The sequence below is a fragment of the Cervus canadensis genome, chromosome 19 (assembly GCF_019320065.1).
Source record: "Cervus canadensis isolate Bull #8, Minnesota chromosome 19, ASM1932006v1, whole genome shotgun sequence".
In the NCBI taxonomy this organism is placed as follows: domain Eukaryota; kingdom Metazoa; phylum Chordata; class Mammalia; order Artiodactyla; family Cervidae; genus Cervus; species Cervus canadensis.
In genome coordinates, this window is record NC_057404.1 from 20446354 (window position 1) to 20463990 (window position 17637).

The following is a 17637-nucleotide window of genomic DNA, read 5'->3' on the forward strand; positions in this document are numbered from 1 at the left end:
AGGAAGATCACCTGGAGAAGGAAATGGCAACCCACTCCAGTATTCTTGTCCAGAAAATCCCATGGACAGAGGAGCCTGGCGAGCTACAGTCCAAAGGATTATAAAGAGTCGGACATGACTGAGCACAGATGGGACCAGATGATGACCACATCTTAAAAAGAAACACATTCGTCAGCTTCCAGTTCCCATGGATCAGAAGTCCTGGCATTGCTCACCGGGGCCTCTGCTTAGGGTGTCATGAGGCTGCAGTCAAGGTATCAGCCAGACTGCATTCTCGTATGGAGGCTCATGGAAAGATCTGATTTCAAGCTCATTCAGGTGGTTGGTAGAATTTATTTCCTTGAGATAATAGGACTGAGAGACGGTTTTATTGCCGGTTGTGGTTATGATAACACTTCCAGCCCCACAGTTCCATGCCACCGACCTTCACCATAGGACTCCTCACAAAGTGAACCTTCGGCTTCTTCATGGTCATCAAGAATCTTGGGCCTGATGTCCTGTCACCTTTGCCTTGTTCTACTGGTTTGAAGTGGGGCACAAGTCCCCCTTACTCACAGGGAGGGGATTATGAAGAATATGACCCCTGGAGACAGATCACCTTAAAGTGTATCCACTACAAGCACCAACCAAACAGAATGGATGCCCCGCTGATCATGGTAGACACTAGTCATAAACAAACTTGACCAGTACGTTCCAGTCCAACATGAGCTATGAACACAGACGATACAATCATAGGAAAAATGGTCACCTCAAGCCAGGGCAAGAACTCTTGACCAGGAGAGAGGGGAAAAGGGCCTGGTTCCTTTTCCTGGTTCCTGTTTGGTGTTTGTGGGGAAGTGCATGGAAGAACTGATTTTCTCTAAATCTGCAAGTCGGAAGCTCATTCATCCCAATCTCTCGGTGCATTTTGTCTTAGAACTAAAACACTACATACAAATTACTTGGTCCTGACCATGTGCCCATGAAATTATTACCAAATGAATCCATTAATTTGAGGAAGTTTCAAAACCAACACATACCCATGTCATACCCCCCTACACACATAGCACACCACACACACACACATAACATACAGACACATCACACACCATGCCACATCAGATACAAACATACAAATATGTACTACATGTATTAAACCCTTACAAGCCACCCACCACATTACCATACCCCCCAACATGCACATAAATACACATACACATTGTATAAATGACAGGTGCCATTTCCACAAATAGTGCTTGACTAGGTTAATACACATTTCCTGAGTAAACATCTGTATTAAAATTAAAAGGAGAAAATATTCAGTTGAGCTAAAAAACCAATGGCTGTTACTTGAAGGTATTTGAGCAATGTCTTGACTAAGAACTGACTAAAAGACACTTGCTCCTTGGAAGAAAAGCTATGACCAACCTAGACAGCATATTAAAAAGCAGAGACATTACTTTGCTGACAAAGGTCTGGTATAGTCAAAGCTATGGTTTTTCCAGTAGGCATGTATGGATGTGAGAGTTGGACTATAGAGAAAGCTGAATGCCAAAGAATTGATGCTTTTGAACTGTGGTGTTGGAGAAGACTCTGGAGAAGTCCCTTGGACTGCAAGGAGATCCAACCAGTCCATCTAAAGGAAATCAGTCCTGAATATTCATTGGAAGGACTGATGCTGAAGCTGAAACTCCAATGCTTTGGCCACCTGATGTGAAAAACTGACTCATTTGAAAAGACCCTGATCCTGGGAAAGATTGATGGTGGGAAGAGAAGGGGATGACAGAGGATGAGATGGTGGGATGGCATCACTGACTCAATGGACATGAGTTTGAGTGGGCTCTGAGAGTTGGTGAGGGACAGAGAAGCCTGGCGTGCTGCAGTCCATGGGGTCACAAAGAGTTGGACACGACTGGGCAACTGAGGTAACTTGACTAAGCATTGAGTATGGAAGAGGAATGCAATTGCCTTAACTTCCTTAACCACTTCCAAGAAGAAGTCTTAGTTACAGTGTGGCTTTTTGGCTGTGGCTGACCTAGAGCAGGATTGCAGTGCTGTGAAGGTCATCCAGGATACCTCAGAGACATCCTTGTCAACTCTTGGGCTTTGAGGTAACTCTCACTAACTGCTGTGGACTGAATATTTGTTTCCTCTTAAAATTCATATAGACATGATCTCAGTCATGTCTGACTCTTTGTGACCTCTTGGATGGTAATCCACCAGGCTCCTCTGTCCGTGGAATTTCCCAGGCAAGAGTACTGGAGTTTGTTGCCATTTCCTTCTTCAGGGGATTTTCCTGGCCCAGGGATCGAAACTGCTTCTCTTTCATCCCCTTCATTGGCAGGCGGATTCTTTATCACTAGTGCCACCAGGGAAGCCCAAAATTCATATGTTGAAGACTATTCTCCAATGTGATGGTATTTGGAAGTGGGGCCCTTTGGGAGGTGATGAGCTCATGAGGGTAGAACCCTCAAGAATGGCATTAGTGCCCTTATAAAAAAAAGAAAGAGGAGGAGACATAGGATCCCTCTCTCTGTCACATGAGGATATCAAAAGAAGACAGCTGTCTGCAAGCCAGGAAGTGGATCCTCACCAGACACAAATCTGCCAGCACCTTGATCATAGACTTCCAGCCTCCAGACTGAGAAAAATGAATGTGGTTGAAGCCCCCTGGTCTATGATATTCTGTCACAGCAGCCCAAACAGACTAAGACACAAGCTTCTGTTCTCTGGCTGAAAACTGTGCCCACTGAGAAATAAGAAAATGCCAGAGTAGCATCTCTCTAACTGCTAAGGGTCACCTTGGAGACTGTGACTTATTATCTGCAGGCACGTGGGTTTCCTAGCACTGAACCCTGAAACTGACTGCCATACCCGGTCATACACTGACAATACAGGGGAGCAAGAGACACACTTGCTCCTGGCAGGTAGCCCAGGAGCAGGAGGGGGAGATTGGGCTCAGTGCATCCAGTTTCACTCCTAAGTCACCAGTCTCGTTAGGACACCCCCTACCTTGTCTAGGCTGGGGAGGCTGAAGCCAGCACACTGGTACCGGGAGTATCACACTCCTGGGCTCCTTCCCATGAGGGAAACATCAGGAGAAGGAAAGGAGCCTTTTCTCCACTACTGTCAACAGCTCAGGACACGTCAGTGTTTCTTGGTCCTTGAGTGGATCTGGGGGGCTCGACTTCCTGTTCCTTACCTCTCTCTGCAAGTTATCCACAGAGACCCTAAAAATACAGTCTTAACCACTTGGCAACGATGTTTTCGTATAAAATAGACCAGAAGAAAAGGGAAATTTGCCCACATTGAGGCTGGGTCCTTCCTGCAGGTGATGGAACTAGATGTACCTCAGTAAAGCTCTGTTTTCCCCACAATCATGTTCTAATTTTTTATTTTCTATTTTATCAGCTTTTCATATCACACAGCACCAAATATAGTGAAATATAATGTCATTCTGGGGTTCTGAAAGAAGAAGCAGGTCAACTTTAAATGTCTTTCAGTAACATGGAAAGTCAGGTGAATTTTCTGGCATTTCATATATTCAGCGAAGTGGAGTATCTGCTCTACTTACTAAAAATGACACTCTCTCCCCACCGTTTCCATCTGCATTTACGTTCTGTGGGTACTGCTGAGGTAGCTATTTTCCCTGATGTTTACTGCCAATACATTTGCATTTTCTGTCACAATAAATAACCCAGTAAAAACTTCCAATGAGTAGGTTCCAGCTCTGGCTCTTTCTAAGCATGGAATCACAGACAATGATTTATAGTCATGAAGGCCCAGAGGAAGGGATAAGTGGACATTTGCAAAGGAAGTATAAGTGAATTCAAACAAAAGCTCAGTGGCTGTTAGGAAATTAGAGATGTGAAAGTTCTACAACCATTCCAGTTGTGGTTGGAGAAGGAGGCCATGGCAGGGAGAAGCTCTCATCACACGGGCTGTGTCTGGGGTCACCCCAGCACCTGCTATGTCACCAGCCTATGAAGCAAGCACTCTCATATCTCCACTTCACAGATGAGAAAATGGAGACTCGAAGAGTTTGAGAGCTTCCTGGGTCACACTGCTCAGTTCAGCTCAGTTCAGTTGCTCAGTCGTGTCTGACTTTACGCGACCCCATGAACTGCAGCATGCCAGGCTTCTCTGTCCGTCACCAGCTCCCGGAGCTTGCTCAAATGCATGTCCATCAAGTCGGTGATGCCATCCAAACATCTCATCCTCTGTCGTCCCCTTCTCCTGCCTTCAGTCTTTCCCAGCATCAGGGTCTTTTCCAAGCAGTCAGTTCGTCGCATCAGGTGGCCAAAGTCACACTGCTAAAGAGTGGCAAACTCAGGTGACTTGTTCAAGTTAGTACAGCGATTAAGACCTGGTATGGGAACATAATTACATCGTTCACCACCAGAATAGGGTTAAAATGCAGGATGCCAGTCAATTTGAATTTCAGATAATAACTTTTTTTTTAAGCATAAGGATATCCCTAATATTGCATGGGATATACTTATGCTAGTGGCTCAGCCGGTAAACCACCTGCAAGGCAAGAGACCTGGTTTTGATCTCTGAATCAGGAGGATCCTCTGGAGAAGGGAATGGTTACCCACAGCAGTATTCTTGCCTGAGAATTCCATGGGCAGAGGAACCTGGTGGACTACAGTCCATGGCGTCTCAGAGTTGTACACGACTGAGCAGCTTTCACTTCTCACACTTTTATGCTAACAAATGATCCTTTGTTTTTCTGAAATTCAAATTTAACAGATACAGTGTCCTGTACTTTTATTTGCTAAGTCTGGCAACCCTAATCCAGAATCCACACTTTTAAGCACTGCATTGTTTTAAGATGCTCAGAGTGCCCCTGGGAAGAAGTGTCTCAACTCTCATTTTAGTTTGTACGTCGGGATAGTTTACATCATACATAAATGTTTGCACCTTATCCTCATAATCAATGGGAAGGGTCAATAGTATGAGGAAGCTGAAACCGAACAGTTTATATCATTTGCCTAAAATCACAGAAAATACTAATCGTATCCAACCCTGACATGGCAGTTGGCCAATGCCGGGTGCTATTTTATGAGTTTTTTTTACCTATTTTCTCACTTAGTCCTCAAAAATCCTGCAGGACAGGTCAAATCATTATATCCATTCACAGACTGAGTGAAAGAGGCACAGAGGGGTTAAAGAAGTTGTCTGGGTCACACTGTCAGTAAATGGAAGAGCCTGGTCTTGAACCCAGGAAAATCTGGCATCAGAGAGTAGTATACTTTCATCCACTGTGCTATATTCCTGCTTTAACTCACCAATACAAAAGAGCTGGAGCTTTGTTGATGCCCAAGTCTGGTCCACACATGTTTGACTCCAAAGTCCATGTTGTTTCTGTAACTTCATTGTAAGTGAAGCCTGCAGGTGTGGTATTAGAGCAGAGGAACACAAAGAATGTTGTATGGGGAACATGAAAAGCTGAAGAGGTCGTCCTTGTCCCCAGTCCTCACTGCAGCAAGGACTCCTGGGGATCAGTGCTGTCTGATTTTGTAAATAAAATTTTATTAGAACACATCCATAAAAAAACTATTTACATGATGCTTTCAAACTATGGTGCTGGAGAAGAGTCTTGAGAGTCCCTTGGACTGAAAAGAGATCAAACCAGTCAATCCTAAAGGAAATCAACCCTGAATATTTATTGGAGGGACTGATGCTGAAGCAGAAGCTCCAGTACTTCAGCCACCTGATGCAAAGAACTGACCCACTGGGAAAGACCTCGATACTAGGAAAGATTGAAGGCAAGAGAAGAAGATGACAGAAGATGAGATGGTTGGATGACATCACCGACTCAATGGATATGAGTTTGAGCAAACTCGGGAGATGGTGAAGGACAGGGAAGCCTGACATGCTGTAGTCCATGGGGTCACAAAGAGTCAGACATGACTTAGCCACTGAACAACTCAACGGAACACAGCCATGCTCACTGTTTACATATCACCTGTGGCTACTTTTACGCTTCAACCACAGAGCTGAATAGTTGAGACAGAGTTTCCATGACCTACAAAGCCTAAAATATTTATCGTCTGGACTTCTATATACAATATTTGCTTCCCTCTGGTCTAAACAATATACACTTGTGATCATTTTACACATGAAGAAACTGAAGCCCTCAAGGGTCAAGTAAGTTGTTCAAAGTCAAATAGCTGGTGACTAGCTCAGCTGGAATTCCCACCCAGTACTGTCTGACTCTCAAGTTTAGGTCAAATAGCCCCTTTGATGAGCCAGGCTAAGAATTGATGTTAAGTCATAAGTTGACTTGCACTCTATTCAAACAAGTGAAAAATTAAGTTTCTGTATTTTTTACTCTAATTGACCTAATTATTTTTTAGTGGATCCCACACCAGTGGGTAAATGTAGGCCAAGCCAGTAAACTCAGTCTAATCCTACAGTTTAAATAGTCTCATTAGATCATTAAGGCTGTGGTGAGTCAAACACATTTTTTCAGATTTCCACCCTCTTGGCTTCTTCTTCAGGAGAGCTTTCAGGGTCCTCATGGCACTAGGAGTAGGATAAGGAGGGATCTTCACATCCATGTAGAATTTTCTAGATCCTGGCTCTGGAACCACTAAGATCTGGCTTATGCTATCTGTTCTCTCTCAGGGACTTTGGGCAGGTTCCCTTATCTACACAGTTGAGATCACAATAAAAGATCAGTTCAGTTCAGTCGCTCAGTCGTGTCTGACACTTTGCGACTCCATGAACCGCAGCACGCCAGGCCTCCCTGTCCATCACCAACTCCCTGGGTTTACTCAAACTCATGTGCATTGAGTTGGTGATGCCATCCAACTATCTTATCCTCTGTCGTCCCCTTCTCCTCCCACCCTCAATCTTTCCCAGCATCAGGGCTTTTCAAGTGAGTCAGCTCTTCGCATCAGGTGGCCAAAGTATTGGAATTTCAGCTTCAACATCAGTCCTTCCAATGAACACCCAGGACTGATCTCCTTTAGATGGACTGGTTGGATCTCCTTGTAGTCCAAGGGACTCTCAAGAGTCTTCTCCAACACCACAGTTCAAAGGCATCAATTCTTTGGCACTCAGCTTTCTTTATAGTCCAACTCTCACATCCATACATGACTACTGGAAAAACCATAGCCTTGACTAGACAGACCTTTGTTGACAAAGTGATGTCTCTGCTTTTTAATATGCTGTCTAGGTTGGTCATAACTTTCCTTCAAAGGAGTAAGCGTCTTTTAATTTCATGGCTGTAATCACCATCTGCAGTGATTTTGGAGCCCAGAAAAATAAAGTCAGCCACTGTTTCCACTGTTTCCCCATCTATTTGCCATGAAGTGGTGGGACCGGATGCCATGATCTTAGTTTTATGAATATTGGGCTTTAAGCCAACTTTTCCACTCTTCTGTTTCACTTTCATCAAGAGGCTCTTTAGATCTTCACTTTCTGCCATAAGAGGGGTGCCATCTGCATATCTGAGGTTAGTGACCTCTTTGTCCCCCTGTCAATCCCCTTGGCCTCTGCAGCTCTGCTTTCTCAGGCATGTAGACACTGAGATCCCAGAGGGCCAGAAGCTTCTCCATAAGAGTCACCATCCCTCCACTCAAGCCATGTTGAAAGAAGCCACTCATTTCCTTAGACCCTGCAGTTTCCACTGGGACTGGGGAGAAGTGGGCCCCTGGCTCTTCTGAGTTCTTGGCCCTTACCTTGACCTCTGCAACACATCCTCCACTTCTAGGACCTTGGCTGGCCCTTGGCCTACCCTGCCTCTCTCCCCTTCCTCCCATAATCTGCCAAAATAGAAGAAACGGACCACCCATCTTCTCTGCCTCATACCATGGCTTCTTTCTCCTCCGTCCTAAGGCAAAACTCTGTTCTAGTCAGTTAAGCTCTAACGTATGATAAAACTAGAGGAATTCAGAAAAATCCTTTTCTTTTGACAGTGCCTGGCTATGAAGACTATTGACTTGCTAAAGAGGTCAAGGAAGGCAGCTTAGAGGCTCCAGCCAATGAATGGCGTTTTTCTTCCAGATAGAACCTGCTGTTTCTTCCCTGGGGCAACTGGGATTTATTATTATCCCCACTAGAGAAGCACTCTGGCAGGTCCACTAGGTGGTGATGTTGCAGAAGGGAACCGAGCCTGGATGTCTGGTTGGCCTGAGTCCTCCAGGGGCCTTCCCACCTGGGAGGATTGGAGTCAGGTTTCCTGCCCTCAGGTGCGGTGCCAGCTGGGGCTTCCCAGGTGGCGCTAGAGGTAAAGAACCTGCCTGCCAATGCAGGAGACATGGGACGCGGGTTCGATCTCTGGGTTGGAAAGATCCCTGGAGGAGGGCATGGCAACCCACTCCAGTATTCTTGCCTGGAGAATCCCATGGGCAGAGGAGCCTGGTGGGCTACAGTCCATGGTGTTGCAAAGAGTCAGTCACGGTTGAAGCGACTTAGCATGCAAACATGTTCTATGTTTAGTTGTTGCTTTCTGCCTAGTCCCCACGCCACCCCATCTCCTCCCAGAATGTAAATTTCATAATGGCAATCTTTGCCTCATCTTTCAGTGCCTGGGCTGGTATGGATCTTCAATACCAACTTTATTATTTCAGCTCTTGATGGCTGATCTAACAGCTGGAGGGAGGCCAGGCAAGAAAACAAATGTTCAGAAGAGGTCAGAAGATCAGAAACCATATAGAATAGGGCAGAGCTGGTCCTTAACGAGCTCACAGTTCAATGCCATCTTTTACCCTTGAGGAAACGGATGCCCAGAGACAAGGACTTGAATGACACGGGGGGTTAATGGCAGAGCTGACCCCTAGAACAAAGTCCCCTGATCCTCCCTCTGGTCTCCTCCCACCAGGTCACGTTCCTGGTGAGTGAATCCACACAAAGGCACTGGTGTCTACCTTGCTCCCTTGGTCTTCTAATATAGTTTAGCTGAACATGGACAAATTGAAAGATATTTTTTATTACTTCTTTTTATTTCTCTATTAAAATACAGTTAGAGCACCATATTGATTTTTTAAAAAAAATATGTGTGGAGGTAGGTTATTAGGAATGAATTTCATTTCAGGAGAGCCATGGGGATCATCTCAGCCTGGGTCCCCAGAAAGCGGGGCCTGAGACAAAAGCTTTATTGCAAGGGGACTGTGACTCCTGGGAGCAGGACTGAGGAACAGGCGGAGGAGACAGGCTGACCCGTGACACAGGGGCTGCTACCCGATCTCACTAGGGACAGCTAAGTGGCCATGTGACCTGAATTTCAGAGCTCCCTGCTGAAGGGCTGGAAGCATTTATCTATCAGCTCTCAGCCCCCACTGGGCAAGGGTGGCCTTGCAAGCATTCCCTGTTGCCCTCTTCTGTGTTGGGCAGCCTCTGGGGTGCCTCAGACCGTGACATCAGGATACATATCCTTCCTCCCAATGTGGATCCCACACGATGTGTCCAGTTGCCCCTGGGCAAACCTGCTCAGCATCTGCCTGGAGCAGATCACTGCAGAAGTGGCTGAAATAAGAGGTGAGGTCCAGAGAGATTTAAGGAGGATTCAGGAGGGGTCTGACTCCCAAACCTCGGTTCTTTCCCATGCAAATGGATGTCAGCGTCCAGAAGATGAAGGTGACTTGGAGCTGGGAGCCTCCAGTGTTTCTAGCTAATCACATGGCCTGGATTTCTCATCGAGGAGTTCTCTAGGAAATTCCATCTGCAGCATCAAAGTCATAGAAGTGCAATGTGCCCTGACATTTGAAAAGAACTGAAACAAAATTCCACCTCAGGGAATTTGGGGTTGCCTAAATTTTCCCACTTCCTTGAAGCTGCAGTAGGTGTCAAATTTGTCCCCAGATGGGCCCTGACTATATGGAGGTTAGTGAGCAAGCAGGAGCTTAGCCTGTCAGGCAAGATGCCGCAGGAAAAGTAACCTGCACCGACATGGAACAGTTATCATTTGCTGAGATGATGCTATTTCCAGGCACCAGGCTAAGATCACAAGAGTCATTTTCTCATTTAATTCTCATGGCAAACCTTTGAGGTAAATATTATTTCCATTTTATAAAGTAGCAGGACTAGCTACATCATTTGCAAGGCCCATGAAAAATGAAAATGCTGGGCTCCTTGTTCAAAATTTAAGAATTTCCAGATGGCAACAGCAAAGTAGGGAACAAAGTGGGGAAACTTCTACGCAGAGGGAGACTGTGTGACCACAGGCTTACATGATCAAGAAGACGGTTTTGTAAAAGAGGAAACCAGAGCCCAGAGAGGTTAAGTGATCTGGCTAAGGTCACACAATGGGTTAACTATTGGTGCAATGATTTGAATCCACACTGTCTAACTCTATATACATGTGCTTAGGCTGAAGGTGGAGAGGTGAACTGGAAAGTTTATTTTATTGGGAGTCAGAAGGTTGAAATTTGAGCCACTCCTCACTTGTTAGGTTTCCCTATGCAGGTCTGGTCTTTACCTTAGTTTCTTCATCAGTAACTTCAGCTCAAAAATCCCCGCATTGTGGTGACCTGAGAGATGGATAGGGGTGCTAAAAGTTGTCTTGCATTTTGCCCGTGTCACAGATGTCCAAAGGAAGCACCTGATCTCTGGTCAGTCATTCCTAAGGGTTCATATGTCTTTTTGGGGAGAAACCTGGAGTTCAGCAAGAGACTCTGGAGGAGCAGGACCTTCACCAAATTACAATTGTGTTTATTGAGCTTCTAGCTTACAAACTGTAGATGCTGACTTGGGCTGACTAAGCAGAAAAGGAGCTTACTCAATGGCTATTGGGGCATAACCCACAGATTCCCTCTCTCCAGTTCCTCTGAATTGAAGTCTCCCTTGTATCCGTCTGATTGAGAGAGTCTCATGAGGGGAGAGGCCTGAGTAATCATGTTTCCTGAGTTCTGCCATAGAGAAGCCCAACTCTTAATGCCAGAATGCCCTCAAACAGACCAAGGATGCCCTAATGTTTGGGACAGAGTGAAAATATCCACTGTATTGACTCCAAAATGTAAAGATGGTAATTGGTTAATCTAATGTTCAGTTCATGTAACAGAAACCCAACTGCAGGAGCCTACTCAAAAGGGGTTCTGCTCCCAGCACAAAAGGTTCAGGGGTGGGCTGTGTGGGGTTAGTGATGTTGCTCAAGCAACCAAGTTCTTACTGCTCCCACCATTCCTAGAGAATGACTGTCAACTTCATGGTTTCAAGAAGGCCTCTCGGCCGCCAGACATTGTGCCGCATTTCAGGCAGAAAGAGGGGCAAGGAACAATGGGCAAGAGGCACTTGTCAGCCAAATCCCCTTTTTCTCAGTTTAGCAATAGTTTTCTCAGATGCCCCATCCAGTCGACTTCCGTTTGTACCTTTGGAGCAGGAACAAGGTAACAGGGGAAGCTAAGGAAAAGAGCATTTTCCCAAACTCAATCAGGATATTGTTAGTACAGAAGAAACAGAATACATATATTTGCTGGCCCATTCTAGCAGTGTCTGCCCCAGCAGCTCTGACACCATTACGACTCTGGAACTTCCGACAACATCCCAATCCATACTAGCAATGCCCAATACAAATATAACAGAAACCACGAATGCAAGTTATGGGCTACTTCAACATTTTCTAGTAGCTACCTTTTAAAAGTAAAAGGAAATAGGTGAAATGAATCCAAATGTCTTATTTAATATACTGTTTTCAAGATATTATCATTCCATTGTATGATCAACATTACAAAATATTCATGGGATACTTCAGGGTTTTTTTTTCCATGCCAAGTCTTTAAAATCCAGGGTATATTGTTTTACACTCACAGTGCATGTCAATTCAAACTAGCTTCATTGCAAGTGCCCCATAGGTACGCGTGGCTGGGAGCTTTCGCATTGGACAATACATGCCTACACTTAGCAAAAGGGTTCTCAGCTGGATCTTTTAAAAGAAGTACAGGGGTTGAGCTGTCATGTGACTGAAGCGTGGCACTGACCATGCTTGGTGGGCAGAGAGGCTGAGGGTCTTCCAGGACCTACAATCATGTGTTGCCTGATTAGGACAGTCCTAAAGAGGATGAACTGTCCTGCCCAAGAGCTGAGAGGGGTGATTTTTTGTTGTTTGGTTTCTGTTTTACTGAGAATCACTGCTTTAATGCATAGAAAGTGCTCAGAGCTCAGTGCAAGTTTATCATTATCATTCGGCAGTCAAGTGCAGACTTCATCTTCCAGCATAAAAAACCCTGTATATAATCTGATCCCTACTACTAAGAAACTACACACACATGCACCCACAATACCCATAATAGTATATATGGGTAGTTGCTATATCTTCCATGTATATTATATGTCTGTATATCCATGTATCTCTATCTCTATCTACATCTGGCTATCTCTAGGTTTGAGTACCGAGTACTCAAATAGGAGAGTATTATTTATCCCATTGGACAGATGAGAAAAGTAAGGCCATAGGAGTTAAACTGCTTGCTTAAGTTCATACAACTGATGAGAACAGAGCCATGACTTCAGCCCTCTTTGTGACAGATTATCCATAAACCTGGGAGTCATAGGAGGACCAACATTACTGGCATCACGGCTGAAGTCAGTCCATCTTTCATTTCCAATGATCTGCCAAGCCCTTCCTCAGGCAACAATCCGAACAATCCTCCCCACGCCAACCTCAGGCTCACCACACTCTTTCTCTCCTGTCCTAGAAATGAGCTTGGAGCAGGCGGCAAAGAGAACCTTCCCAGCGCAATTGCAGCCCCAACAATGACAACTGATGAGGCACAATAGCGGGATCTGGCCTGTAATCAGTCTCAAACGATGCTCAGCTATTTAGGCATCCATTCTGTGGGCTCCAGAGAAAGTGAGGGGAGAGGCACATGCCCCCAACTGCAGCTCCTTGCTCATCATCGCATGCACCGCTGCCGGGAAAGGACCCCTTTGTGACAGCACCGCAAATTACAGGCCGAGCAATCTGGAATCTCAGCTAGAGCTGATTCTCCTCTTCCTAAAAGAAAAATACGTCTTAAGCTTAATTATAGTCTGTCATTACCAGCAATCTTATAATGATCCAAAGCCCCTGGGAAAATGATAATAATAATAATAAACGAGAGAATCAATTTAAATATGAGTTAAAAGACCCAGACAAGTGTGGGGAAGGGAGGTGATGGTGGCATTCTTCATACTGATTGTGAAATGAGGATCAGAGCTTTAGAATAGTTATTCTGGCATGATTGTCAATTTACCAGGCCAAGGGCTCAGTGTTAACTTTACTCCTTCTGAATCTTTAATCTTTTTGCTCCAGAATTCACCTTGTAAAATGTAGGGGCAGCTCCCAAGATAAACCGATATCCAGAATCAAATGACCTAGATTTAATAAGACAATGCTTCTCAGATCCCAGGTGGATGCATTGAACAGACTAAAAGTATTCAGCGATTGTTCTTGGCATGTTAGCAAGAAGATGCTGAGGTTTGTAGGAAGACATCTTTTAAGTCAAGTTTTCTTTGTCAGTTTCCATGGACTGGACAATCGTTTCCTTTCAGGTACAGAAAAATCATTGGGAGCTCCCTCTGGTGGTCACATCAGGAATGGACCTGTGTCTCTTTTCCCACTCCCCACTCATGCCCCCAAAGCGAAACTGAGAAATTGCCCCAAGCTGATAGGTCCAAGATGGGATGCTTAGAGAGGCAGACTACTGGGGATTCTCAGATGTTATGCTAAATATTTCTGGATTCCAGATGTCCTCCTGAGTCCACCAGTCTTTGTGAAATGATGTGAATTTCAAGAGAAATTTCTCTTTTTCTAACTTCCTTAGTTATTCTTCATAAATTATTTGTATAAATAAGTATTTTATAGTGTATGTAAATAACTCCTTCATTATTTCCATTTATTGTCCTGTAGGAATTCCTGAAGCATCAAAGAAATCTTTAAAAATTAAGCCTTTGTGTTTAACAGCAAGATTTTTAATGTGAATTCAGCTTTCTGAAATAAACTCTAATGCATCGGATATGGGGTTCAGATTGGAACACGGAGCTGAGTGTGTTTAGAGAGAGTTGGTGGGTTCCCCAGGGTGGTCTTCTTTACTAGAATGCTGCCATGTCACAAGAAGGACTTGGATACCGCCTCAAGCAGCTCCTCCTTCACTTACCATTGCACTCCTGTCTCAGGAAGGAAATAATGGCATGACTTACCCATCAGCCCTGGTTTTGATACCACAGGGAATCTTCTTTGTGGGAACAAAGTTAGGAAATAAACAAATTAGAAGTCAATATATTGCACTTAACAGAAAACTCATCTCAAACCAGTTTAAATAGTGTACGGAATTTATAGGCATAGGTCAATGAGAAATCTAGATGTTGCCTTCAGGTACTGCTTGATCCAACAAATCAGAAACATCATCAAGCACCCACTTCACTTCTCTTCTCTGTCTTCTAAGGTGAAGCAGCTACTGTGCTTTGTCCATTTCCCCTCAGCCTTTTCTGAAGGTCAGTTGCTGACATTTCTTATATACTCTAAATATTGCTCCCTGCATCTTTCTGCCAGAGGGCGTTCACCATCTCTTCATTGAAGTATGAAGTGTTAGTCGCTCAGTCGTGTCCAACTCTTTGCGGCCCCGTGGACTGTAGCCTGCCAGGCTCTCCTGTCCATGGAATTCATCAGGCAAGAATGCTGGAGTGGGTAGCCACGCCCTTCTTCAGGGGATTTTCCTGACCAAGGGATCAAACACGGGTCTCCTATACAGCAGGCAGATTCTTCACCACCTGAGCCATCAGGAAGCCAGAGTAAATATTTCACAATTGACCCTGATCAAAGAACAAAAGTTAGAGAGTAAGTACCCCAGCTAACTCACTTGCAGCTGGACCATTATGAGACTTATGCCACACCATTTCTCATCGTGTTCCCAAGGAACTGAGTCCCCATTGCCTACAGTGATCTTACCAATCCAGCCTGCATTGCCTTCCATCCTTTCCCTGACTCATACCCCTACTCCCTCACAACGTTTTTTGGGACTTCCTCCCCCCCAAATCACAACCCAAATCCTTTTCGCAGTATCTCTTTTTGGTTTTTTTTTTGTTTTTTTTTTTTTTTTAATTTTCTTATTAGCAGTATCTCTTTTTGGAGGGTAACACAGACTAAGAAAAAAGCACATGGCTTCCAGGAGAGGGACATGGACATTGGACAGCAGACCCCAAATGTTACTCTGTCGAGAAACCCTGAAGACATGCCCAAGTCCAAGAACCCAGATGCTCCCTTCTGGATAAGGGGCATTTCTGGGAAGGAAGCTGGGGTGGATGAGGAGCTCGGCATCTGCAGCGACGGCCAGTGTTTCCGCTGTGACCAGCACATAGGATGCTGAGGGGGTGGTAGGTGAGGAATGGCAGGAGACAAGACAAAAGGGGAAAAGGACAGATAGTCCGTTTATTCACAGGGGAAATTAGAGAAAACAGCCAAACGAGACTGCTTCCCTCTCTGCCTACCTCATCACCCGATCTGAGGTTTGCCTGATCTTCTTGACTGCCCCAGACCTCACTGACCTCCCACTCCAACACACCATCACTCACAATTTAGATTAGGGGCATCTGATAGAAATGTAATGGAAACCCCAGAGGCAAGCCACATATATGATTTAAAATTTTTTAGTATCCACCTCAAATGAGGGAAAAGAAATGCGTGAAATTAATTTTAATAACATTTTAACACACTATATCACATATATATATATTTAACAATGTATCACATGTATCATCCTTTCCAGAGATCATCCATGTGTAAGTTATTAATGTGATATTTACTTTCTTTTTTTAAGATACTAAGTCTTCAAAAGCTAGTGTGCATTTCACACTCACAATACATTTTACTTTAGCCTGGCCACATTTTAAGTGCTTGGTAGCTGCATGGCTAGCAGCTAATGTGCTAGACAACAGAGATTTGGAACACGGTTTGTTACTAGGAATGTGCTGGGCAACCCTGTCTGCAAGATGAAGGCAGCTCATGATGGCTCTGGTGACCGTGTGAGAAATTTGGACTTTCTCCAAGTGCCAGGGAAAGCTACCAAAAGGTTCCAGGCAGGGGATTGCTGTGATCAGAGTCACATCCATAAGTCCTGCAGACTGAGGCTCTTGATGGATCCACTATGAGGCCTCAATTTTGACCCCCATGTAGGTCTCAAAAAAGCAAACACACATACAGCGCAGCAGAGACACAGGCATAAAGAACAGACTTCTGGACTCAGTGGGAGAAGGAGAAGGTGGGATGATTTGAGAAAATAGCATTGAAACCTATACATTACCGTATGTAGACTGGGTGTCCGCTGTGAGTTCGATGCATGAAGCAGGGAATCCAGGGCCACTGCTCTGTGACAACCGGAGGGACGGGGTGGAGAGGGTGGGGGGAGGGGTTCAGGCTGGGGGAGACACATGTATCCCTATGGCCGATTCATGTTGACATATGGCAAAAGCCGTCATAATATTGTAAAGTAATTATCATCCAATTAAATAAATTTATAAAACAAAAGCATTAATAATGTGGATTTATTTTTTTAAAAAAAGCAAACACAAATGGGGATCCCATAGACTCAAAGAAGCTTGGCACAAACTTTTGAGTGGACAGTCGAAATCCCTCAGAATCAAGGAGCCTGGAATCCCACAGAACTAGCCCAGCTGAGGCCAGACAGGGAACATGGGAAGATGTGGTTCAGTCCTACGGCCGTTCAACAGGCATTTTCAGAGCACCTACTGTGTGCAGGCCTTGGTGTGGGGGGGTGCAGAGGTGACTAGGACATGCTGCTCCCACCTGCTCCCATCAAACGCGTACTTAAGAAGCTCAGAATCTAGTGAGCCGGGGAAGGACTGTTCCATTGCTGAATCCCTTCCTGAGAGCTGGGGAAGCACATCATGAAATCCTTAGGATAAGCTCACCTGAAGTTCCAGTGGTTTCCAGTGCTGCCGAGGAGCTGGGAGGAGACATCAGGTCTGCCTAGCTCCAAAGTGGTCACGGTGCCTTCTAGAGTCACACATTTGTTACTTGACAAGACCACATCTCCTGGAATCGCTGACAAACGAAGCAGTGGGGCTCACCTTTGTGGAATTCAGGGGTTTGGGTTGGGGTGGGGGTACGCCCTTGTGGAAGAGGGGAGCACGAAGTCAATGGCACCCTAAGTCTCTCCCAGGCCTGGACGTCTCAAACCTCAGACGGCTGAATGGTGGGGGAAAGAAGCGACCACCTGTAGGTCACCTTCAGGAGCAAACTGTCAAAGCAGTCGTGCCTGAGGCTGACCTAGTTTGACAGTGGCCGCACATAGATGCTCTCCTTTTCAGGATTGGTTCCAGGTGTTTGTTTATTTGCAAACCACTCTGTTTGCTGCTGAAAATACTCCTCCAGAGCAGATGCACAACTGACTGTGATTCTCTGTGAGACAGCCCAGGGCGCAAGCACTGAAGCCTCCTCCTCGCGCCTCCACGCTCTGGGACCACCAGGGTCTGAATACAGGCAGCATTGATCACTCCTGCAATCCCAAAATGAATCCCCCCAGGATACATGCCGATTAGGAAGGGCCTCTCAGTTTGTCTGTCTGACTGTGGACTATTTTATGGGACTCTTCAGTTGCAACAGAGAAAACTCAACTCAGACTGAGGTAATCTCTTTCTCTCTCTCACACACACATACACACAAAGAGATGTTTTGTCTCAATGAATAAACATGTCAGGGATGGTTTCAGGCAC